Below are 25,703 nucleotides of genomic sequence, written 5' to 3'. Positions count from 1 at the left end.
TCGAAAGCTCTGAGAGACAAAGATACCAGACAAGAACCATTAGTGTACTAGGCCCACAACTCTGGGACACATTGAGCCCTTGTCTGCTGTCTGAAACAAAACTGACTTCCTTCAAAAGTCCCCCGTAGACAAACCTCGGCAAAGAACGGTGCTCCACACACCATGACAACCATGGGACCAACCCCAGGCCTGCAGGGACCAAACGTCTGTAAATAGTGATAGAGCGCTCAGAGCTCTTACAAATTTGTAGGGGTGCATTATACTCATGAATAATCCACACTCACATATATCCTGTTGTTTTGCTGTAATCCATGAGATTAGACTGAAGCTTGTAACGCTATAGAAGGACATTAGAACAAAATCTGTAATGCTGTAAATGAGAATGATTAGGATTTTGCATATGTTTAGAGACCCAATGTAGTCACGCATGCATATTATGAATTTTATTCATTATAGAATGTATCCAATTCTGAATAATCGGTTCATATAAAGAATTGTGTAATGTGTGTGTATTAACGGATGTTCTTAGTTTAGCCAATCTTGTAGGCCTAACTTTCGTTTCTCTAAGTTTCGTTTCTCTTTGTCTACTCTCAAGTTATAAGTTTAATTAGGATTTATGTGTTTGTAGAGAGTTTTTCTTTCTCATCCCTACTGCAGGTGCAGGAATTCGACCTCCTTATTAAGATTTAAGAAGAGACAGAGGGAGGAAAGGAATGTCTTTGAAGAGTTGGAACAGATGGAAGGGAGAACGCCTTTTGTATTTGGTGAAACCTGGTAACCAAGGCCATTGGACGAAGTCTGAACTAGTTAGAGTTTTATGGAAGATTATCTAAAGGAGGTGTACTCTGAGCAGGTTACCATATGACCTGTTACGGGTGTAACTTTGTTGTTTGTATAAGAAACAGGGACAGATTTGGGGGACTTCTGCTTTGGACTGAGGTAAGGGAGTATTTTAGAGCGAGCTCCATAGCTTTACACTACTAGACCTATTTAACATGAGTGTGCTTCTTAGGAAGTCTTCACGTGCTGACACCTTATGAGGGGAATCAACTGGGAAGTAAGTAGGGATATCACTCTAGAAGTAGAGTAGGGACAGATTACTCTTCTAACTCCGAAATGTAAATGAAGAAGGATTTGAATGCAGTGTCTATACTCGGCTGTATTCTTATGTTGGATTTCATTATTCTGTGCCTAAGGTGCGAAATGAATTATATTCCGAGGCATGGTTCTGTATTAGTGTTCAAGTATCTCTATACTCTTTTATTGAGGTGTACCTATGTTCTGCTCTTTGTGGCCTTATAATCAATTCAGCAAACTTGAATCAAGAGTCTGTACTCCTTTAGACGCTTTGGGAAGGGGAATATATAATCCATAGACATTCTTTTCTCCCCTCCACACTCTTTCAGCATGCAATAAAGAACATCGGCCAGAGGTTTCTGAGTAAAACTAGAACTTGGAGTCCGGCTCCATCAATAGCATGTTAAGAATCTCACATAATAATCATTTCAGGAACTGGAGGCATAAATGTAACACACGGACATCAATTTATCCAACTTTCAACCAGATGCCCCATGATTGGCATCGCACAGAAAGACTGTCAAGTGCTGCAAAGTGACCACGAGGCACACGCTCGGTCTCAACAAAAAAACCTCATGAAATACATTCAAGCAATCTGTGTTATAAACATATGAGAAGGTGTGCTTTAATTTATTGCAATTAAATAAAAGTAATTGGGTTAATATCCTTGTGGACGTTTTTGCAATATTGCTGTGTAATATTCTTCAGCCGACAAGAGTTCGATCTAGATATTTCGCAAAATATTGTTTAATGCTTTTTGAGCTGAGTGAGATAATACTCCCCACTAAGCAAGTCATCTCTTATTATTCGTAGATGTAATGTTAAGTGTGGCTATTAGTTGTTAATGTTTATTTAAGCATTGTTTCGTGTATATTTATGTGTGATTCCACTATGTTGCACAGTCCACCTCCCACCTTTTTCCAGAACACATGGAAGGGCCAGAACACTCATTCTGAAACTTCTAACAGGGACACCTGCTGGTTGTTTAGGGAATGTGGATGGATCCAGAAGCTTACACGAAAAGCTATTGCTTCAAATCCATATATTTATATCATATCCGGCAGTTGTATCTTCCGTGTGACAATGGTCATGAGTTTCTACTTTGCAATCTTCCTGGTGGAATGGTCAATTCAAGCACTGCTGAATTCTCATAAAAGCATCAAATCCACGTGTGGCTGTCTCTATGAGCATCTAAGGATTTACACTTAATCCATTCTCAAAACCATCACCTTGACAATCTGGTAATGCAGAAGCAACATTGGAGGCACTGTTGAAATGTAGTCAGTGTTCAGTGCCCTTAGCAGAGAAATAGGGCAGATTTAGTAATATTTCATGCAACGCTTCGCTGCAAAGCTGCTTGCGTTGCGTAAAAGGCAGAGCAGAAATGTGTCATATCTTCTAAGATATGTGGCACTCCTGCTCTCTCCTGGTGCACCGTGTGCTGCCTAGCACCAACGCTGGCACAGTTGCGCCAGTCAAAAGGGTGTCTGCGTTACAGGTAGGATGAATACTTTCCTGCACATCAAGCCTGTTAGAGAGTTGCAACAAAAGGGTCAACAGTTTGCATGGCTCAACAAAAGGCTTTTTTCGCCATCAAAGAGATTATTCCTAATGCTTATACTCTCAAACTTTTCTGTCATGGTAACACATGTATCCTTCCAGTAGATGGTATTGCCTAAGTTTGGGTGCATTTTTACCACACTGCAACAAAGATCATAAAAGGAATGTGGCTTTCGCTTCTAAAACATGGGCACTCACAAATATTTGCCCCGGGCCACAAAGTATGGTCTGTGGTATGACTGAGTGCCGCACTTTGCCAGCGCAGGGTAGCAGTAGGGCGTCTGAGTGGGTCAGGGATTGGTCAAGGAGGTCTAAAGATGTTAAATAAATGGTCAAGCATTAATTTGCAGGCTAACTAAATTTGAGTGGTGCAGAATGCTACTGTAGTTCCTTCATGGCTTCATTTAACCTGCAAATAAATGTTTCCCTGTTTATTTAACATTTTTAGGTCAAGCCTGCGAGCAAGTGCTGATCTGGCGATCTGTTGTAGTCTAGTTTGTAAGAGAAGCACCTCCCACTCCCCCGCCTATAATTTTTCATTGGCTTGTGTCTTTGTCCTACCTAAATGCTGGCTTCTGATTCAGTAATTGGCTTGTTAGTCTCTCCTTAGTATGGCTGTGTCATCATTTGTAACCTCCCAGGGCTACTGGCCCCTCACTTGGTTGTTACACGGTACTTGTACTATTTTCATCATTGTGTTTCTCCTACGTAAGGCACAATGGCGTGCTCTTCTTACATTCAGCACTCAATGTGTACTTTCACTTTTAAAGCAGCGGGAACAATGGAGGCCATTTGCTACAGGTCTCGCATTGAAATGCTAGACCTATAGCAAATATTTTTTTAATTGTTGAATCCTAGAGTAACCTTTTCTTTATCAAATTTGACACAAATATTTGAAAAAGGTAGCCAAGTTAATTGCATTTTAATAAAACGGGAGCTTCAAAGCTTCGTTAAATGACAATGTATTGTTTTGTTATTTCCACTGACTTGGGTTCTTACTCCTGAGTAAACATTAACACCACCTCAAGGTGGCCGGTTTACATTCTGATTCGGGAACTATTTATTCGTCCTTCTTCTGTGTCTTTACTTTTAACTTTTCTTTTTGATCAGCGATTATTCCCCAACATCGGTGTTTGAAGTGCAGGAACATGGCGATTGAGCGGTTACGTAATTTCCCGGATGCCTACCGTCATGGCACTCTTCCCAGCCGCAGAGGGCCCAAATTCTATGTCAGGACGGAGGTGAGGATTATGCAGTCCTTTCCTCTCTTTATTATGACAGTAATTCAAAGAAAAAACAATCATCACATATTAACAGAACTGCAACTCCCATGAGCACATGGGGCACAGTGTCCATAGTAACTGCCAGCCAGTGATGATGCCGTCCGTTGTATAATTAGCCGTGACGTCCCTTCCTCTTCCTCTTTCTTCTCTGCTCGTCAGATAAGTCACTCCTATTCACCTTTCTGATGTACTGTGTTTTTTCGTTACTCTTGTGGAATATTTTATGCCTGTGCAATAGCGCTTGCTTCTGTAGTGCGCTTTCTCTGTTTTCCGAACTTCGGCTTCAACACGCGAGAGGCGCTGCTCGCGCTGTCACTGCCGATCTAACGCGGACGGTGTGGCGCGCGTCCTCGCGCTTCCCCGGATCTGTGGGGCGCCACCGTTGGGGAAAACAGCTGCGCTCGCGGCTTTTTTGTTCTTTTGTGGCGCGCTGAGGTGGAAATTTACCGACCTCACCAACCCTCACCTTGACACCGGCTCTGTGCTGTCAAATGCGCAGTGTGCGCAACGCCATCTAGTGGCGGTTTCCAAGTACCGCATATAAATTTTGACAGGTAGACTGTCAGATCACCGGCGAGGGGGCTACCTCTTAGATTTTAGGTTTAAGGTGTTTTGTGCTCACACCCTCGAAGAATGCAGTCTGCTGAGCAGTCAAACCCCCCCATTGAGGAGGTGGAGGAATTATGCTGAACCCAACCCTTGCCACCGGCGGTCGGTCGTGCGCTTTCTCAGGCACTGGACACTGTGCTAGTGCCCCTGCGGGAGAGAGTGGATTCCCTCACCCAAAGCATCCCCGGGGTGTTTGGTAACGCAGTGCCTGTTGACCGCGGACCCAAAGGTGCGCAGGGGGGAGGGAAAAAGTCAGCTAAGCGTCACGCGGGGCACCTGGAGGAGTTCGATCGCTTGAGGGGCACCTTCCGCAAGAGTGCGCGAAGGCTTAAACATGTACCCTGCCGGGAGGGTTTCTACCCCGGAGAAGATGGCGACGAGGTCGCCCCGGATACTGACCAAGAGGATGGTTTCCCCGTGGAGGGAGAGGGTGTTACAGAGGATGATGTCTCCTCGGAGGATGAAGATGAATACAAGGGGCAGCCCTGGCGCCCGCGTCTCATTCTTCGGGGTCCATGGAAGGGGATGACAAGACCCCCGACATGTTTGACCCGACAAGAATCTACCACCCAAGATCATCGGAATGGACCCCTGACCCCAAAGTAGCAACGTATGTGGCGGGTAAAGTGCGCCAACCCCTAGAGAAAGAAGTTAGGACCCGCATGTGGGGTGAGTGCCCTCGTCCGAAGCTGGAGGGCAGAGTGGCGGCCACCCCAGACATTGATGAGAAGCTCTATGCGTTCTTCGCTAAGTTTATGAAGGACCCTAGGAAAGGCATAGATCGTTCCTGGCGCAACTGCCAGAATAAGCTCCTGGACGCTGTGGGCCCCGTGACCCAGATCATCCAGTTAGCCGAGAGGGCCAAGGAATCGGGGACGGCGATGTCCACGGCGGTCGTGGCAGGTTGGGCACAGCCAGCCCTATGCTTCCTGGGCAACGCAAACTGTGTGTTGGCGGCGGAGCGAAAGAGGTCACTCTTCATCAAGATAGATCCTAAGCTTGGAGATCTGGCCACTTCGGAGGAAGGGCCTATTGCACAGGGCAAGTTGTTTGGCGAACCCTTTATAAAGGAGTTAAATAAGTTCGTCACTACTTTTTCTGCTTTAGACAGAGCGCAGACGACCATCAAAACGTATTTTTCCTGGACGGGTTTTTGCAGGGGCCGGAAGAGGATGGGGTCGCTCCTCCGGCTGCCAGTACCAGCAAGGCCCTAATAACAAGAACCAGCAGCGTCGTAATAACGGCTGGAACGACGGCCCCCAGGGAAACGTCTACCCCAGTCGAGGTGCTGGCAAAGGGCGTGGCAGAGGCTATCTTGGCAGAGCCAATGCACCTGGAGGCCCATCCGGTGAGTGTTACCCTTTTTTCCCCGTCCGTACTGGGGTGGAGGTTACGGGATCATCTCCACAACTGGTGCAAAATCTCTTCAGACCCTTGGGTTCTCCAAACCGTCAAGGGCTTCTGAATAGAGTTTTACGGTACTCCCCGTCAGAGAGCTCGCCCTCGCCAGTTGACCTTTTCCACAGAGGACAGGAGTCTGATCGACAACGAGGTGTCGGAACTCCTCAGGAGGGGCGTGATCCGCAGGACGCGCCTTCACCCTTCGGGGTTCTAGAGCAACATTTTTCTAGTCCAGAAAAAGGACAAAGGGTTTCGCCCAGTCATAAATTTAAGAGACTTCAACTAATGGCTGGTCTTCCGCCATTTCAAGATGCAGGGAATCCATCTACTCCGCGACATTCTCCTCCAAGGGGATTGGATGGTTCGCCTGGACTTGAAGGACGCGTACCTCACGGTGCCTATCTTTCCGCCTCACCAGCGCTTTCTACAGTTCCTATGGAACGGGGAAGTCTTAGAGTTTCAAGCACTCCCCTTCGACCTCTTGTCGGCTCCATGGTGCTTTACGAAGCTCCTGCGGCAAGTGGTGGAAACACTACGCAAGAGGGATGTTCGTATGATCATCTATCTCGACGACATCCTGCTCATGGATCAATTGCCGGACCGACTGTTCCAACTTGAACATGACTATTGCTTGCTCTCCTCCAGGAATTAGGGTTTGTGGTGAATGCTCAGAAATCCGAGCTCCTTCCGACGAGACAGATAATTTTTCTGGGGTTCCTCATAGATTCAGAATCAGCTTGTCTCAGCCTTCCTCAGCAGAAGGTGACCAAGATTCGCAAGGAGCTCTCCCAGACCCTCCGGAAGGACAGAATTTCCCTTCGGCACCTGGCTCGAATCGTGGGTCAACTATCATGCTCGATTCAGGCGATTTTTCCAGGCCCTTTGCACTACAGGGCCCTTCAACGACTGAAGGCGCAGCATCTCCGGAAGGGACTCACGTACTCCGAACTCATTTATCTCACAGAGGAGACGAGGACGGAGTTGTGTTGGTGGATCAAGCACATGAGTGCGTGGAACGGGAGAGCGATCTTCGGATCCTGCCCGTACCTGATCATCGAATCGGATGCCAGCAGAGTGGGCTGGGGAGCTCGTAGTGGCGACATCACGATGGGGGGCCGCTGATTGGAGGAAGAGCTTCAGCTTCATATCAATTGCCTGGAACTCCTAGCGGGCTCCTTCGCGGTGAAGTCTCTGACCCAGAACCAGGTGTCGTGTTCCATCTTGTTACGCATGGACAATGTGTCAGCGGTGCAGTATATCAATCGCCTGGGCGGACCACGGTCTTGGGCCTTGGCAAACCTGGCGAAGGACTTCTGGCACTATTGCCTAGAGAAGCGAATATCGGTGTTGGCGGAATATCTCCCGGGCACACAGAACTGGATCGCGGACTGGCATTCCAGGAATTTACAAGACTTCAGCGACTGGCGACTGCATCTCGCGGTCTTCCAGGTTTTGATGGACAGTTGGGGGCCGTGCTCGGTGGACCTGTTCGCTTCCCGACTCAACCGTCAACTCCCGAGGTTCGTGAGCTGGAGGCCGGACCCGGAGGCGGCGGCGGTCGATGCATTTTTGCAGAACTGGTCGCTGGGGGGAGGCATTACCTTATCGGATTAGCGGAGGAAAAGACTCAGCAACACCACCCTACCTGACAGCTCTAGATTGGGAGAGCGCACCGGGACTTAACAGCGGACCAGCCCAGGACTCGCACTTCCCGCCACCAGTCGCGCCGCCGCCTCGGGACTACAAATCCCATCAGGCTCAGCGGCGGCGCGTTCCCCGACGCGGTATACGCGCCGGGAGGGGCACTATAAACAAGGAAGCCCTCGGTGGAGCGGGGGGAGGCATTACCTTATCGGATTAGCGGAGGAAAAGACTCAGCAACACCACCCTACCTGACAGCTCTAGATTGGGAGAGCGCACCGGGACTTAACAGCGGACCAGCCCAGGACTCGCACTTCCCGCCACCAGTCGCGCCGCCGCCTCGGGACTACAAATCCCATCAGGCTCAGCGGCGGCGCGTTCCCCGACGCGGTATACGCGCCGGGAGGGGCACTATAAACAAGGAAGCCCTCGGTGGAGCGGGGGGAGGCATTACCTTATCGGATTAGCGGAGGAAAAGACTCAGCAACACCACCCTACCTGACAGCTCTAGATTGGGAGAGCGCACCGGGACTTAACAGCGGACCAGCCCAGGACTCGCACTTCCCGCCACCAGTCGCGCCGCCGCCTCGGGACTACAAATCCCATCAGGCTCAGCGGCGGCACGTTCCCCGACGCGGTATACGCGCCGGGAGGGGCACTATAAACAAGAAAGCCCTCGGTGGAGCGGGGGGAGGCATTACCTTATCGGATTAGCGGAGGAAAAGACTCAGCAACACCACCCTACCTGACAGCTCTAGATTGGGAGAGCGCACCGGGACTTAACAGCGGACCAGCCCAGGACTCGCACTTCCCGCCACCAGTCGCGCCGCCGCCTCGGGACTACAAATCCCATCAGGCTCAGCGGCGGCGCGTTCCCCGACGCGGTATACGTGCCGGGAGGGGCACTATAAACAAGGAAGCCCTCGGTGGAGCGGGGGGAGGCATTACCTTATCGGATTAGCGGAGGAAAAGACTCAGCAACACCACCCTACCTGACAGCTCTAGATTGGGAGAGCGCACCGGGACTTAACAGCGGACCAGCCCAGGACTCGCACTTCCCGCCACCAGTCGCGCCGCCGCCTCGGGACTACAAATCCCATCAGGCTCAGCGGCGGCGCGTTCCCCGACGCGGTATACGCGCCGGGAGGGGCACTATAAACAAGGAAGCCCTCAGCGTCGCGGGACGCGAGCGGGACGCCCGGGGCGAAGCCCGGGCAAAGGGCGGGCCGTCTGAGGCCGTCCGAGGACGACGGAGGACGGGACGGGCCACCCCGCTGACACCCACCAATTTAGAACACTCCTCAAGTAAGTTCTCTACTTACACTGCCCCTATTGGAGATTAAACCGTCACTTTCCTTGAAATGTCCACAAGGGGCAGTCGCAGCAAGACCGCTGCAGGAGCTGGGAAAGTCACCGGGCCAATTGATAACTTCATCTTCAAGGCCAATGAAGCAATTGATCATGGAATTTCCTTATTGGAGCGAAGAGTCTCCCTGGAACTGGCCCAAGCTAAACGTTCTTCCCTGGGTCTCCTTGCCACAGCAAACACACCGAATAGAAATAATCTTGCTGATGGCGCCTCCGTAATTAGAGCCAGTGCAGAGATCCACACCATGCCTAACACCGTGGATCTATCAGTAACACAACTTCTCTCAGACTCATTACGGAGCCTGGAGAAATCGCCTAACCTAGACGTTACTGATAATTTTAATACACAACTGGATTTCGTCACAAACTCTATCCCATCAATGAGTTTCCCTGAGAGCTCGGATATAATACCTATTGTAGAATCCCAACTACCTTCTACTTCACTAACAGACACTACATGTGACCATGCCACTGACCCAATCCTGCCCAAAGACCTTGACCCGATGGCTAAAAACTTTTCCCCCGCACGAGACATGGTTACCACACATATACTCGTGGATTCGACCCCTACCTCAAGAGCACAGCGAGGGTTAAGGGAAGGAGCCATACAGAAACAGAAACAGCCCCAAGGCCCAAACATATCTATATCCAATGGAAGCCCTGCTCCCGATAGAAAGAAGGGGAAAAACCCACCCAATAACCAAAAAAAGGCTAGTAAAAAACCTAACGTAGGATCAGGTCACAAAGGAGACCCGTCCCTTAAGGAGGGGTCATGCAAAGACTGCTCCTCAACAAATCAACTCATAACAAAGGTTGGGGAAATTATATCTGCCCATCTTGCCAACATTGAAATAAGACTAGGGAATATGGAAAAACAACTTAACGAATTAAGTGCCCTAGTTAAAAGCCCATCATCTAAAGATACCCCAGTCTTAGTGGCAGCAAAACCACATATTCAGCCTTCTTCTGGGCAAGCCGTGAAAAAACCAGCTACAGCCCTTAGTAACACACATAAGCCAACCCCACCTCCAAAGGGGGCTATGAATAAATCAAACCCACCCACCCTAAACACAATCCCACAGGGGAAACAACCTAACCCAATACAACCAAAGGGGGACACCACTAGTAATCATAAGGACAGGAATAAAGGAAACCAAGGTAGATTTCATGCTAACTTGCCCCCCGGATCTAGTCCATATGTAGTGGTAATGACAGGAGTCCCCGAGATACCGGATAACACTGAAGAGCCAACCTGGTCTCTTCTAAATAAAGTCAGTTTTTGGTTAAATAATAACAGACCCCTACCCCTATACTGCAGGAGTAAAATCCTAACAGTTAGAAGAGTACCGTGGGTGGGCCGCGAAACACAGAAAACACATGGTGACTGTGTGATTGTTAACTTTGACGACCCACGCACGGTAGAACACATTTGTTCATGGAGTAGTGAGGGCTACAGCGAGGGCATAGAAACAAGGCATCTCTCCTTTTTCTATCCATCTAGGAGATCGAATCAGCACCATAATGCCTTCGAGAGAAACTGGTGCCATGTGGGGCAAGAAGATGTGGGAAAAAACTGGGGTGAGTGGGGGTTAGATAACTATAGACATCCCCATAGGAACACACTAAGTAGAGATGCTTACTGGGGTATACCAGTCTTCAACAGATTCAGCAGCCTTGAGATGGTTGATTGACTCCCCCCAACACCCGGGCTGCTGAACATTGAACTGGAGGGAATAAAACAGGGCTGCCCCGATGAGCCCGTTAAAAACATAGAGATGCACGATAAGGAGACACCAAGCACCCAACTGGCCCAAAATTACCCGAAGCTGACACTAGTAAGGAAAGATCAAGTAATGGATAAAACTATAGGATGCAAAACATCCAACCCCCCAGATCCATATACTCATAAAAACCCTAATAGAGTGCTAACGATTGTCAGCTGGAATGTAGCCGGACTCCAACAACGGGTATCGGACCAGGAATGGTTAAAATTTATATCTAACAAAGACATTATAATGTTGCAAGAGACATGGGCCACCTCTGAAATAGCCATAGAGGGTTTTGAATGTTACAGTATCTGCGCTAAAAAGCCAGTCTTTGGACGCCCCATGGGAGGCTTGCTGATTGGGTTCAGAATAACTCTAGGGGGGGCTATTAAACCAATACCAACTAAGAGCCCAAATATTCAAATCATCGAGTTTACTTGTAGATCATCGTTACATCTGATCAACTTTTATAATAACGACTTTCACCCGACCCCTAATAAGAACTATATAGAGCTATTCGAAAATATTACAAGAATAACTGAATCAGCCAACAACTGTGCAAATAATGGGATCATCCTAGCTGGAGACTTTAATGCTAAATTATCGAAAACCAAAGCAGGTACAAACCAACCAGATAGGGCTACCAAACGCGGGAATGAATTGAAAAACTTCATAAATACCCACACCCTATCGAATATAATGGACACATTTATAAATAGCAATACTGCTTATATTCCAACTTTCAGAGGGAGAGACTTCTCCAGCACAGTAGATTACATCTTCACGTCCGTGGAACTACTAGATAAAGTCATCCAAGCAGGAGTAGTAGAAACAGCCTTTGGAGACCATAATGCACTAGAACTCAGCTTAAGAATGGGCCCGATCCAAGCACCCCCCCCGCACTTTGGGAGCAAGAGACATTGTGACATCAACAGATAACCTCAGGTTAAAGTGGAAAGGGGTGAATTGTGAACCCATTATGGACATAATTATAAACAATCATCAATCAACAGTTGCCTCCTGCTCACTCACCGATGGGAACTACCATAGGATAATTAAAGATTTTGCAAATCTGTGCCATGTTATTAAGACTCTTCTGACAGTCCCCTACAGGAAAAATAACGACGAACCTAGATGGTTCGATAGTTGTTGCTCAGCAGCAAATAAGGCTCTTCGCAAGGCATTAAATTCCAAACCGAGGAACCAAGTAGATGTACGGACCGCCAGGCATGCCTATAAAACAGCTATAGGGATAAGGAAGGCTACCATGGTAGAGGAACATTGGAATGAACTATCAGTCTCTGCTGCTGTGGGAAACAGTGCAACTTTTTGGCCCGCTGTAAGGAAGATGCAGGATATGGGGAAACAGTTGTCACCAATCAGCTGCACCATTTCAAGTCAGATCTGGGAGCAACATTTCTCCAAAATATACGCTAACCCCACTGCTCCCGTAGAAAACCAAATTACGACAAACTGAGCTCACTTGATATAACCCTGGGGGAGGTCGTTCTGGCCATCAACCAAAGCTTGGGGAACAAGGCGCCAGGGCCGGATGGCTTCCCAATTGATTTAATCAAACACAAACCAGAATTTTGGGGGCCTATCCTGGTCAATGTCTTCAACAGCGTACCGTTGGGCGCCATCCCTGCCACCTGGTCCACAAGCACTATAGTGCCAATTTACAAAAAAGGTGAAAGATCTGACCCTGCAAACTATAGGCCCATCTCACTCTTAGACAACACCCTGAAAATTTTGGGCCGGGTGTTGTACAACAGAGTGAATGATTGGGCCGAAGAAACAGGGGTGCTGGACAGATGCCAGATGGGCTTTAGAAGTAAGGTCGGGACAACAGAACAATGCCTGAATCTCAATCTCATAATAGGCAAATATACCATAGCCAAGGCTTCTCCTATTTACCTAGCCTTTATGGATTTGTCGTCCGCATTCGACCTAGTGAATAGGTCGAAATTGTGGGCGACACTTCTCTCCTATGGCCTTGATGAAACCTTGGTACACTTCCTAGCCTATCTACACGCGGACACCAAAGCCCAGGTACGAATCGGAATGGAAGGCGAAACCTCGGGGGCAATTAAGGTAGAAAGAGGCGTCCGACAGGGGTGCGTTTTAGCACCCCTGCTGTTCATCATCTACATAAATGGTCTGAGTGACTCCCTGAAAGAGACGACACCGGATGTGCCAAAAATCCAAGGGAACCTGCTACCCGCACTCCTTTATGCAGATGATGCGGTGATCATGGGCCTAACACCGAATGCTCTCCGCGCCCTGGTCAAGAGCTTTGCACATTTTATGGGGAATCTGGACCTGAAGGTGAATTTAAAAAAATCATTTATCATGACATGCGGGCCAGGGGCCAAACAACTCAACTCCATCTCAATTGGACAAGAGAAATTACACTCCACCAAATCATTCCCCTACTTAGGTATGGTCTTTGCTGCGAACGGCCTGTGGAGTGGGCATCTCGCCCACGCCACAGGCAAGTTCTCAAAGGCCATAAATTCTATCCTTGCCCTGCCGCGGCCAAAAAGGTCAGAAACAACCGAGGCAATTGTGAAAATCTACAAACTGCAATGCGTCCCGGTTGCAACCTATGGTGCAGAAATTTGGGGGATAGTGAGCCCATCTAGCCTGCAGACAGAAGAAAACCGGTTATGTAGAAAACTTCTAGGAGCTCCAATTTCCTCTTCCGGGTACATCTGCCATGCTGAGCTCAATTTGCCCTACATAACCGACTTCATTGCCACGCGACCTGAAATATTTTGGTTGTCCATTTGGGCTAATGAACGTGCTACCTTAACACAGGAAATTGTGTCCGAATGTCTAAACTGTGACAAAGGTATGAGCATTCCGTGGCTCCGGGCAACAAAGGAAAGCCTAGACAGCATTGGTAAAATTCATCTTTTTAACGATCCGGCCCAGATCAAGAGCACGGATAAGAAGGACATACAAATCGAACTCTATGCCCTCTTTAGGGAAAAGAGGCTGGAGATAGAACTACAAAAACAAACTGTCAAATCATATGTGATTAATATAAACAATGACCTATCTCCACAACAAATACCTCTATACCTAAGACTCCCTATGACCAACTGGGAAAGGTCGCTACTATTTCGCCTAAGAGCTGGATCTATAAAATATTCACTTTGCTTTCCTATGGGCCACAGCACGATGAACTCTGGACACGAGCTAAGCCCCTGCCCTTGTAATGGACACAGCAAACAAAATGAACTACATTTCTTCTTTCACTGTAAATTTTTTATGAAATATATCAAGTGGTTTTTAGCTCCATATTTTAAAAAACAAAGGCCAGTTTCCCTAACTCAATCACATCTCATGCTTTTAAATTTAGAAAATGATGAACTGATTTTTCGTGCAAGCTCATTCTTGAAAGTCATATTTTATGCACGGAAATCCATGGAACCTCCCTGAAATGCTCACGCGCCTAAAAATGCCTCCCATGCAATAGCACTTTAGTTACTTGGAATACACATTGGAACGCACTTTAATAATCTGATTTTGATTGTTTACATCAACATTTGAAAACCAATTGCAGTTCTCTTTTAACTATTTTATGGAAATTGTGTAAATCATTTTTAAATGTATTTTTATGTAATATGTGACTTTCATGGATTTTTTGCAATCCGAATAAAGTTTTCTTTGAATTGAATTGAACTGGTCGCTGGAGCAGGCTTACGTGTTTCCCCCCTTTCTCATGATTCCTCAAGTAGCGGCGCAGGTTCGCCAACAGCAAGCGTCCCTGGTCCTAGTGACCCCCTTCTGGCGGGCTCAGGCCTGGTTTCCCCCACTGCTAGAGTTGTCGTGGGACTCTCTGATTTGGCTGCCCTTATTCCCTTCGTTGCTTTCGGGTCCCCTGGGAGATCCGCATCCGCTGGTGCTTCAGGGGACCTTGCACCTCATGGCGTGTATGATTAAAGGGGACGCTGGCAAGACGGATGCCTTTCGGCGGACGCTGAGAAACTCCTCCGTAGAGCCTGGGCTCCAGGTACTGTCAAGAGGTACTGATCGGCTTGGCAACGGTGGCGTCATTGGTGTCTGGGAAGACACGCTGATCCCGTGGGGGCGGACGTTGCCCACATTTTGAATTTTCTGGCCGAATTGGCCCAGTCGGGGTTGGCCTATCGGTCTATTAATTCTTTCAGATCCGCCATTTCAGCAGGACATGCCCACATCGACGGTAAACCGGCGGGTGAACACCCTTGGGTTTGCAAGCTCATGAGAGGTGCCAGACTATCCAAACCCCCAGAACCCAGATATAAGAATCTCTGGGACGTGAACATCATGCTGAACTTCCATTGCTCATGGCGTGATAACCAGTATCTTAACAGAAAGGAATTGTCGTCAAAGCTGGTGATCCTGCTGTGTCTGGTTTCGTGCAAACGCGTCTCGGACGTGCGGGCACTGGATATCATGGCACGTATGTTCACTCTGGAGGGAGTTTCTTTCACGGTTGCTAGGAGAACCAAGACTAATATCAGGTCGGTATCATACCCGACGTTTCCGGATCAACCTAAACTATGTGAGGTGCGATGCCTCAAGGCGTATGAGGACATGACGGCGGTATACCGCCCTCCTGGAGAATGTCAGCTTCTCATTGCTCTGCAGAAGCCGTTTAGGGCGGTTTCGGCTCCATCCATTGCTAGGTGGGTCCGTTGTATCATAACCGAAGCGGGGGTGGATGTCACCAGATTTGGAGCTCATTCCACGAGAGGAGCAATGGCCTCTAAGGCCGTACAGGTGGGCGGTAGGCTGGAGGACATTATGGCAGCGGCGGATTGGTCCTCGAAGTCCACGTTCAAGAAGTTTCACTTCAAGCCCATCTATGGCGTGGCAGAACTGGTGGTGGATAGGCTTTGAAACTGCATAATCCTCGCCTCCGTCATGACATAGAATGAAACATTTCCTAGCTAACGTAACAGAAAGTTTCAATTCTATTAAGGACTAGAAGGCGAGGATTATCCCACCCGAGACTTGTTGGTCTCGACGCCTTCGTACTTCGGTAAGTAATGATTTACGATTTGTTTAGATGGTTATACTACTGCATTAAGTTAAGGTGGAGTACGGTTGTAGAGTATATAGATATACTAGCTCTCCTAGATGTGTTGCTAGGTTATGCTGTGCTAGTTGTCATAAAGTGCTGTGTACTGCCTTTATTTGCTTTCTTTCACGAAAGAAGAGCTGGATAACGGTAATCTTGTGTTGGTTTAGGACAAGACCAGGAGGATTGATGAGCATTCCTAGGCTCATTCCTCACAGAGAAGAAGAGGAAGAGGAAGGAACGTCACGCTAATTATACAACGGACGGCATCATCATTGGCTGGCGGTTACTATGGACACTGTGCCCCATGTGCTCATGGGAGTTGTAGTTCTGATAATATGTGCTGATTGGTTTTTTCTTTGAATTGCTGTTATAATAAAGAGAAGAAAGGACTGCATAATCCTCGCCTCCTAGTCCTTAATAGAATTGAAACATTCCGTTACGTTAGCTAGGAAATTTTTCATTTCGCGGGAAGCTTTGGCAGAGGAAAGGACATCAGAGTCCAAAGCACTAGCACTGTCCTTATAGAGCGGCCAGGTTAGGACCCCACCCCGTGGTCCTCCACTTAAAGTATAACAATTGACGCTGCCCCCATCCCCCTAGGAACCAGAGGGAGCCCCGTCCTCAATCCACCAAACAAGCTTCCCACAGACAGCAGACAGTGTAAAATAAAAACCAACTTTGAGACGTTAACTTTGTTAGACAATCAGCACACCTTTTCAAGAATGCCTAATTTCTTACATGGTGGTGGGCTAGACCTCTTTCCTGCCGCGACAGAAATTGACAGCTTATCTAACTGAAGTATGCTAGCCTTGGGTGGGTGAAAGCTAGAAACTAGTGGTTCATTAAAGCTCATTCACATAATGGGGGCAACTTACTTTAAGAGATCTAAAGACCCCCTTTGAGACCATTTGCAGCGCAGGGGTTATCACATAGTAGAGAGTTGTGCCTTCCACAATAGAGAACGCACAGGCAGAATGTTGAGAATTCCCACCAGGTGCAGTATGACTAATCCTTCACTGTTTGCCCCAAGTAGAAGTATCATAGTACCGAGGATGGTTAGGCAAATGAGCATTGGCCAAGCCAATATGTCTGACTTTAGCAATCCAGTGCAGCGGATGAATATATATTATTAAACCCATGCAACAAAAAAATGCTATTGTCTAAAAACGGTGGCAATATGTTTTCATTAAAACATACAAAGAAATGTGGATTTTAACAGAGCACTATGGGTTCTTCCTACAATGAGGCACATTTGGATATGCAAATAATTTTTACTTTTGAAGTTTAGCACTGGAAAAAGTGTTTGCTATTTATGGAAATAATATGTAATATTGGCTTTGGATTACAATTATTTGAAGGCATAATCTATACACACAATGATGACGCATTGCCAAAGTAATGAATTTGCCTACCAGCCTTTGAACTGAAGCACACTGCTCACGGGTGATCACACAAAATGCTGCTATTCCCGCTGCTTGGGAGCCAGTGGGTCATGTGGGTTACCCCATGTTGTAGGCCATGGTGGGCGGAAGCATAATTGGAATGATGTTTGAAAAGATCAAGAGGGCGCACTCAATGCACCTCTGTATATGTATGCTCTGTATATGTATGCTTTTCAGATTGAGCCTGGGCAGCGCATGCACTGCTCTGCAAAGCATGCTGTATTGGAGTATAGATTTGAAACCCCGCCCACTCTCCGTCCATATTTGCCATTGGCTAGTGTCATTGTCCTCCGTAAAAGCTGGCTTCTGATTCATTTATAGGCTTGTTAGTCCCTCCTTAGTACCGGCTTATCTTTATTTGTAACCTCCCCTAAGGACTAGTCTTTTTGCTTCAGTTGTTACTCGTATGTTTTATTTGGTCAGTAAGCACTATTTTCTTTAATGCATTTCCCCGACTCCAAAAAAAAGCATTTGTTTGTCAACTTGACAGACAACTGCTTTTTTGAGTAAAAGCGCTGCATACCGCACTTTCACATTGATAGCGCCCACTGACCTGTCTTTAGACACAGCTCGTCTAAAGAAAGGGGTGTGGCCCCTACTAACGTGAAAGCGCAGCATGGGGTGCTTGTAAACAACAAGCATTTGCAATGCAAACGTGAAAGCGCAGCATGGGGTGCTTGTAAAGAACAAGCATTTGCAATGCAATAGATCTCACATTTTAGAAACTTTGACCTATTGCTACTGTAAATAACCATGCCTTTTATTATTGCAGGTTTGTTTTCTAAACACATAAATAAAATGCATTGTCATTTACAATACCAATAGCTCAGAATCTCGCAAATGGGAGACCTATTGCATTGCAAATGGTTCTTTTTTGACTATTCAAGCTCAGCAACTCAACAGCAGTGCGTGCTGCTGTTCACCAGGAGGGCTGCATTTCAAGGTCAAGAGAGCTGCAAGCGGCCCCGGCCGTACTTTGAGTATCATTGTTCTAGAACATTACATAATACAGAATATTAGTATGTTATTTTAAAAATACAACTGTTAGCGTGTCTATGGGCCCCGTTTCAGAAATTCCTTGGGTGAGCAGATTTATTGTTCAATTTGATCACAAACATAAACAGCTGAGTTGGGCTTCCAGAGGTAAGATCGCTCATTTTGTATTAAAAACTTCAGGAGTTTTCTTTCGAATTTAACTTTGTGCCAGGAAAGAAATGTTACAATAGTCGAATTGTTATGGATACCAATTGAAGAATCACACCATGATGAGAGCCAAGATGAGAAAACTGATGCACTTTCAAGTATTTAGGAAGTTTAAACAAAGCCCTTGGGGTTTGTCTGAAGTCGAATGAGATGAAGCAAGTCGTAAGAGGGAGGCTTCCCAAAAAGTTTTTTTTTAAACTAGTAGGAGAATGTTTGCTCTCTTCAGCATCTCTACATGGACACTTAACGTCATTTTTAGGTCTCGTAGACCTATTGTCACCGAGTTCGCTTCGAAGGGAGCTCGAACGGTGCACCAGCGGACCAGGGTCTGTGAACGCGCTTTCCAGGCCGGCCGAAGACACACGCAAACACACATGCGCAGACACACACACACGCAGACACACATCCCCTCCCTCTCTCCCCCCCGCCCCAACACTCACTCACCCCCCCCACCCACCCACCCACACTAACACACTCACCGACACCCAAACTCACCTGGCTCTTCGGGTCAGTCTCGGCAGCAGGCAGACTCGGAGCTCTGGTGTCTTCGTCGGCGATCCTCAGCCTCCGTGCACGCTCACGGCAACTGCGTCTTGTGCTGCGTCACCGCACTGTTTCGCGCCCGGCGATCCTCAGCTTGTTGATGCTCAGGTGTTGGGTGTATCCGGTACAGGCAGTCATTTTTCAAATACAGGTAAGTTTGTGTCTTCACTTGTTTTTTGGTGTTATGACATAGGTTTTCATTGGGATTTTAGAAATGTTATCACTTTATGGATGTATCTGTACAGCGCCGTTTGTGTGGCCCCACCTTTGGTGATTGTTTTGAGGAGCGGCAGGGGAGGCGTGCATCTATAAAGGCAGACACATGCTGCGATGTTTACTGAATCCATTTCGGCTCTTGAAGGTTACAGATCGGATGTCATGGCCAGCCTAGGAGGCAGCTTGTCGGCGCTGCCTTCTGCAGGCCTATCTCATCCCTGGCCCTCTGTGATCAGAGCAGGGCTGGCATGCATCGCACGGAGACCCGGCCGTCCGCCCGCATCGGGTCCCATCCAGCACCCCTAGCCTAGGGCCGGCGCCAGGGCAGGTGGACCGCTCGAGCTCCCGGGCATCATCTGTTCACAAGGTAAAGGGCGTTCCTGGGGCTCTGAGCTGCATCCTCGGGGCGGAGAGCAGCTGAGCGACGAGCTCAGGAAGATGGAGGTTTTCAGAGCGGACGCATCCCAATGAAGGATTAAGGCGAGGAGAGCAAGTATTTAGGGCTAGAGAGGGGTTGGGGGTAGATGCTTCTCTTCTGTTTACTACTACGGGGGACCAGCTGTGGGCTGTGCCAGGGCGTCCACTCTTGCGGCTGATGGGGGCCGAGAGATGCTGCTGTGCACTGCGGGTGCCCATTGATATCTTTATTGCGGTGGCAGATGCTTCCTGGGCTGGGCGCGCGCAGGAGAGCAGCATGCCATCCACATAGCAGGTGCACGTGTAGTGCACAGTGGCCCAGGTGCCACCCTGCTGGACGGGCGGCCTTCCCTCTGCAGGGAGGGGCCCTGCTGCATAAGCTGTGCATGGGGTGTGCTGGAGAGTGTGACAGGCGTGCACGCCCGCTCCTCTGTAAAGAACATCAACACGACCTGAGTGAGCACGTGATTGAGTACCGAGTCCCCATACGTTACACTTTAATATGTCCAGTATGTTTAAAAGTGCGTGCCCACCGACATTTTGGTCATTGGTAAGTTTATCTGTACATGGCTCGTTATTCATGAACGTAAATGCTCAAGTAGGGCTTGGTTACACAAATTAAGTGTATTTCTATATTTTCTTTATAACATATATACGAGTTAACAGTTTCGTTAATGACAGTGAGCGCTACCACATATCTTTTTGATGCAGTTTTCTTGGCAGGCGCTTTATTGATTCAGAAGAGTGATTTTACCCATCAGACGCAGTACGCTTTTTTTTTTAATCAACCTCTGAAGGCTGAAAAGTCGAGGCCACCGATCCAAATTCGAATTCTGCTCTTTGATTTCCTCATTTCATGTATTAACCAACGGAGCTGTCTTACCAGCGTTTATTGACCTGTGTGTATGTAGCTTAGGTGATTTTTTTTCATTTTGGAAAGAAGTCTTCGGCACAAAGAAAAAGTAGTAAGCTGTCTCTGTGCCCGTGCTGTGGAATTCTAGTTTGTGAGCTAAACATTATCTGCACCAACTTGTCACCCACGTACAACGTGCACGATCACCATTTTAGGCATCATGGTCTCCCTGTCCACGATCGATCGCCAGCGCACCCCTCTGACCCAGCAAGCATCCTCCGCGCACCCTGGCTCCCCCTCCCTCCCCTCATGAACATAACCCTTCTGCATGACCCTGTCCTTGGGAGTCACGCCAGCGCCTGACCAACACCTCCTCTCCTCCGATGAATGCCCCTCTGTTGATCAACCTTCCCTCCGCACTGGATTGTCCACGAGGCATGAATACCACTCCTTTGATGACCCCTCACCCCGTGTCCAGCTGTCCACACAGGTCCGAGGCCATCGCCTAAGCCGGGAGATATCATTTACTGCCCCTTATTGTATGAGGTCGCTCTCCTTCAAAGGACCCTCTATTGATCCAAGGCCTCCCCACCCCCTGTGATATGATCAGGCGCACACATCCTAAGACTCGGCAGAACAGTCAACTGCGTGATGACCCCCCTCCTCTTATCAGTAGGTTGAGGGCCTCTATTGTGAAGGTATATGGGGGTGGGATTGACACGAGGATTGCGGGGATGTCTTTTTCCGGGCCTCACAATGTTCTGATTATAATAAAGAAAGGTCACATGCCATAAACCAGTGTATAAGAGGCCAGGCCTCCGAGAGGCTGTTAGAGCACCTCGAGATGATACCTTGTTGTCTGATCTGATGTGTTCTGCTCCGTCGGAATAAAACTTCTGTTTCCTGCCTTCTGGTCTCCGGCGCCTGCCTCATTGCTTGGTAAATTTGAATGGTACAAGGGCGGTTAGCGCCGGGCAAATCTTGAGAAAGGTCCTAGCCCTACCTTTTTCTACAATTGGCGTCCCAAAGCGTGGGGCCCATCAGCGACACGTGGATCCAGTGGGAGAGGTCCCGATGACAGAGTGAACGACTGCAACGATCGGGAAGAGCTCGTGTCCGATAGACCCTCGTCTGACAGCCGATCATCCGACCTTCACTAGTTCTGAACAGACCTCTCTCGAGTGATCTACGGTCCTGACTGGGAACCATCAGGAGTGCCACGGGCATCACGAAGGAGAGAGGACGATTGGGCGCTGGATCCAGAGGACAGGAAACCGTCCATGCGGTCCGGGTAAGGTCTTGTAAACACGACAAATTGGAAAAAATATTGTTTTGTTTGGATAATACTAGTATTACGCTTTGTTGAAACCCTCTGGAGATTCACTGTCTGCAAACGGGGAAAAACAAACAGACTCTCTCTTTGCAAGCAGTGAAGGATAGGTAACGCAGACTTTTGTCCCCGTTGTAATCCGTCGTGCCTATCTTCCTCCCCCACTGTTTCCCGAACTGTCGTTCGTGGATTATTGTCTGGAGATTCTTTGTCTGCAAACAGGGAAGAACAAGGTCTCTCTTTGCAGGTAGAGAAAGAGTGGGTAACGATAACTTTTCGTGCCCACTTATTCTCCCCACTGGATTGTTTGATTGACCGATTATTCGGTATTGGTTCTTTTGAGGTATTCACGGCCTCCAAACAACGTAGAATAGAAATATTCTGTCTAGTCTTTGTCCGCCGTGATAAGATAGGTAGTGCAGACTTTTGTCCCCGTTGTAATCCGTCATGCCTGTCTTCTCCCCACTGGTTGGTAGCCTGTTTAGCCCGGACCGCTTATTAGAGATGAACCATCCAGCTCCACTGGAGGGCACCCCTAATAAGGACATGTTCACTAAGTATGGACTAGTCGCTATAGCTTACACTAAACTATGGCATAAATATACGAAAAAGAACCCTGAAAGTCAGTGGCCACTGATAGGTTCCTTTGACGAAAATAAAATAAAAACATTAGAAATAGCGCTCCAGAAGAATAAGACCACGCCCACTATGCTCGACAGTATCGGCATGTGGCGCAAAGAAACGGAACAACGAAAGAAAAGAGAAGAAGCAAAAATAGGGAAAGAATTACGAAAGGCAGCCCACCTAGCCGCAAAGCAACTAGAAGCAGAAATAAAAGAAAGAAAAGATACTATGCGAAACCAAGAATCAGGGTCGACAGGCCAATGTCCTGTTAGGACCCCCTCTGCGCTCTACCCTGAATTGCCCTCCAAACAACGGGCGAACGATGAGTTACTGCTAGGTCCCCCAATCATCTACATGCCCCCTCCATATGCCCCCTGCCGACAAAGCTTTCACGCTCCGAGTGCGAGCGAAAGCGGTCTCAGTGCTAGTGCACCAGCCCTCACGGCCTTTGCACCAGCCACATTAACAACCTCATCAGACGACCCCGAGTCTAGCAAACAATCACCAGCCAGACTAAATAGGTTGAGCAAAGATGAGCGGGATGGGATCGACAAAATAGCAAAGACATTAGTAGAACGAAGGGAGAGCGAAGATTATATAATGAGCGTATATAATTCACATGCCGACAGCCACAGACGGCATTTCATCTTGCGATTCAGCTACTACACCCTGAACGCGTATGAAGATAGGTATCAAAGTAAGGGTCCCGCTAAACTAACAGCACTGTATAGGAAAATTGATGTTGGAGATGGGACTGAACGTGAGGCGACGGAGCTCTTCATGCAGATGCTTGAGGTCTTCCGCCACCTCACGGAACAGAAACCAGAAGCCAAGGCTACAGTCCCTGAAACGACCTCGGTAGAAGTAACCAATACTATGATGCCTATCAGAGAAGCGGCCCCTTACTGGATCCCGCCACGGGGCCAGGGAACGAGCGATGATATTAATAATGAAAATGCAAAGGGAAGGGTTGTGTACAATTGGGTTTACCAACCATGGGACCGACAAGATATCCTAACCTTTAAGCAAACCCTGCCCGATTTAAGAAAGAACCCGACAGCATTTTATACCGAATTAGGCACAGCCTTGGGTTCGACGATAATGACTTTAGCGGACATTGACTTGTTCTTCGGGTTATGCCTGCCAGCTGACGTGTGGAAGCAAATCCGGAAGGCTGACCACGCGGATCTGTTCGGACATACCTGGGACCAACTCGGTAAATTAGATAGACAACGAGAACCTGGAAGGAAACCAGTGAAAGACATACTAGAACTCCCAGACAAAATAGTTCAAAAATTAAAGACACTGATCCCAGAAAGAAAGGTAGACTGGTCGATAGTCACGGCCTGTCGACAGAAACCGCAGGAAGATGTGTCAGAATACTTCTCCCGATTCGAGACAGTGGTCTCCGACTACAGTGGCCAAGACATGACCACCGCAACCGGACAGCACCTGTTTGTACAAAATTACGTAAAGGGTCTAACACAAGAGGTCTCCCAAAAGCTGCAGACAAGTGAGAGTAGTTGGGGGGCCTCCAAACCTGCAGCTATCCTTCAGATGGCTCAGTATTACGAGCACCAAAAGAATGAGAATGATAGGGCGTCCGAGAAAAAGAAGAAAGATTTAAAGGAAAGGGTAATGATAGCCCAGATACAAGGTATAACGATAGGACGGGAACATCAAAGAGGGAACTACCAACCAGCCGCCCCTAGAGATCTACCTCCTAAAGATCACACTCCCACACCCCACCCTGGACGTAGAGACATTAGCAACGACCAATGTGCCTTCTGCAAAGGGTTCGGCCATTGGAAATACCAGTGTCCGGTTATGCTAGAGATGAATAGAAATAGGGATTCCAGGGATATGGCAAGTGGTCCAAGAAATGGGGTACAAGGACGAGGGCACGCCAACGGCACCAACAATGACAGATCAGGGAAACTGAACACATTTGACCGTCCCCGGCAGAACCAATATCAGCTGTCCGAAGGTGAACATGCCCCCGACTTTGCATAGGACTGCCAGGGGCAAGGGAGGGATCCAGTCGAGCTCTGTGTTGACCAGCAAGGTCCTTATGTCACCGCTAAGGTCCTGGGTACAGAGTCTCCATTCTTGGTAGACACTGGGGCGACACGTAGTGTGTTATCAAAACGACTGATTCCAAGGGCACCCTTGTCTGGCTCACACATAACGTCGATAGGTTTCGATGGAACGCCCTCCACTAACCCCCTGTCCGTACCTATTTCCTTTGATCTAGAAAACAACACCACTGACGCGACATTCCTGCTTTCCTCCAACTCCCCTGACGCCATTATGGGCATTGACTTACTGAAACATTTTCGAGCTACCATTAGGTGTTCCCCAGATGGAATACGAGTCATCCTATACGACAACCCAGACATGCCCAGATCCCGTCCCCCACGACACATGTGCCCCATAACTGACGCTGACATGTCCTTGCTTGACACCCTGCCCCCGTACCTGTGGGCCAAAAACGACTCTGATGTGGGGCGAATGATGATTGATCCTATCCACATAACTGTACGACGGGACGCTATGCTCCCGAAACTCCCGCAATATCGGATATCCCCAGAGGGTGAGAAGGCACTGGTAGCGATCATTCAGTCTCTGGTAGATGCAGGAGTGGTTGAAGAGGTGGTTAGCAACGTCTGCAACAGCCCAATCCTACCTATTGTTAAGAAGCAAGGTGAAGGAGATGAGAAAGCGTACCGCTTCATCATCGACTTACGAGAGATTAACAAAGTGGTTGTACCCCAATATCCCGTAGTCTCTGATATCACCACCATTTTGACCCTCATCCCGTCCACCGCCACCACCTTCACTGTTATCGACCTTAAGAACGCGTTTTTCTCTATCCCCATCCATCCAGACAGCCGTTATCTCTTCGGCTTCACTTTAAAATCCCGCTCGTACCGATTTTGTAGAGCTCCCCAGGGGTACACTGAAAGTCCCAGCATTTACAGCCAGGCCCTCAAAAGACAGCTGGATGCCTTCCAGCTACCAGAGGGAGTGGTGTTGATCCAATATGTCGATGATATCCTTTTGGCGGCCGACACCACCCCGCTTGCAACGACAGCCACCGTCCAACTCCTACACTTTCTTGCAGAAAATGGCCATAAAGTCTCCAAAAAGAAGTTACAGTTCTGCCAGCCACAAGTGACTTACCTAGGCCATCTTCTGTCCAAAGAAGGGAGGAAACTTACCCCTGACCGAATCCGAACCATTCTAGACACCCCCATCCCAAAAACACAAAAACAGGTCCGCTCTTTGGTTGG

This window comes from Lissotriton vulgaris, chromosome 3_1, assembly GCF_964263255.1.
Source record: "Lissotriton vulgaris chromosome 3_1, aLisVul1.2, whole genome shotgun sequence".
Classification (NCBI taxonomy): Eukaryota; Metazoa; Chordata; class Amphibia; order Caudata; family Salamandridae; genus Lissotriton; species Lissotriton vulgaris.
This window is presented reverse-complemented; position numbering follows the sequence as displayed.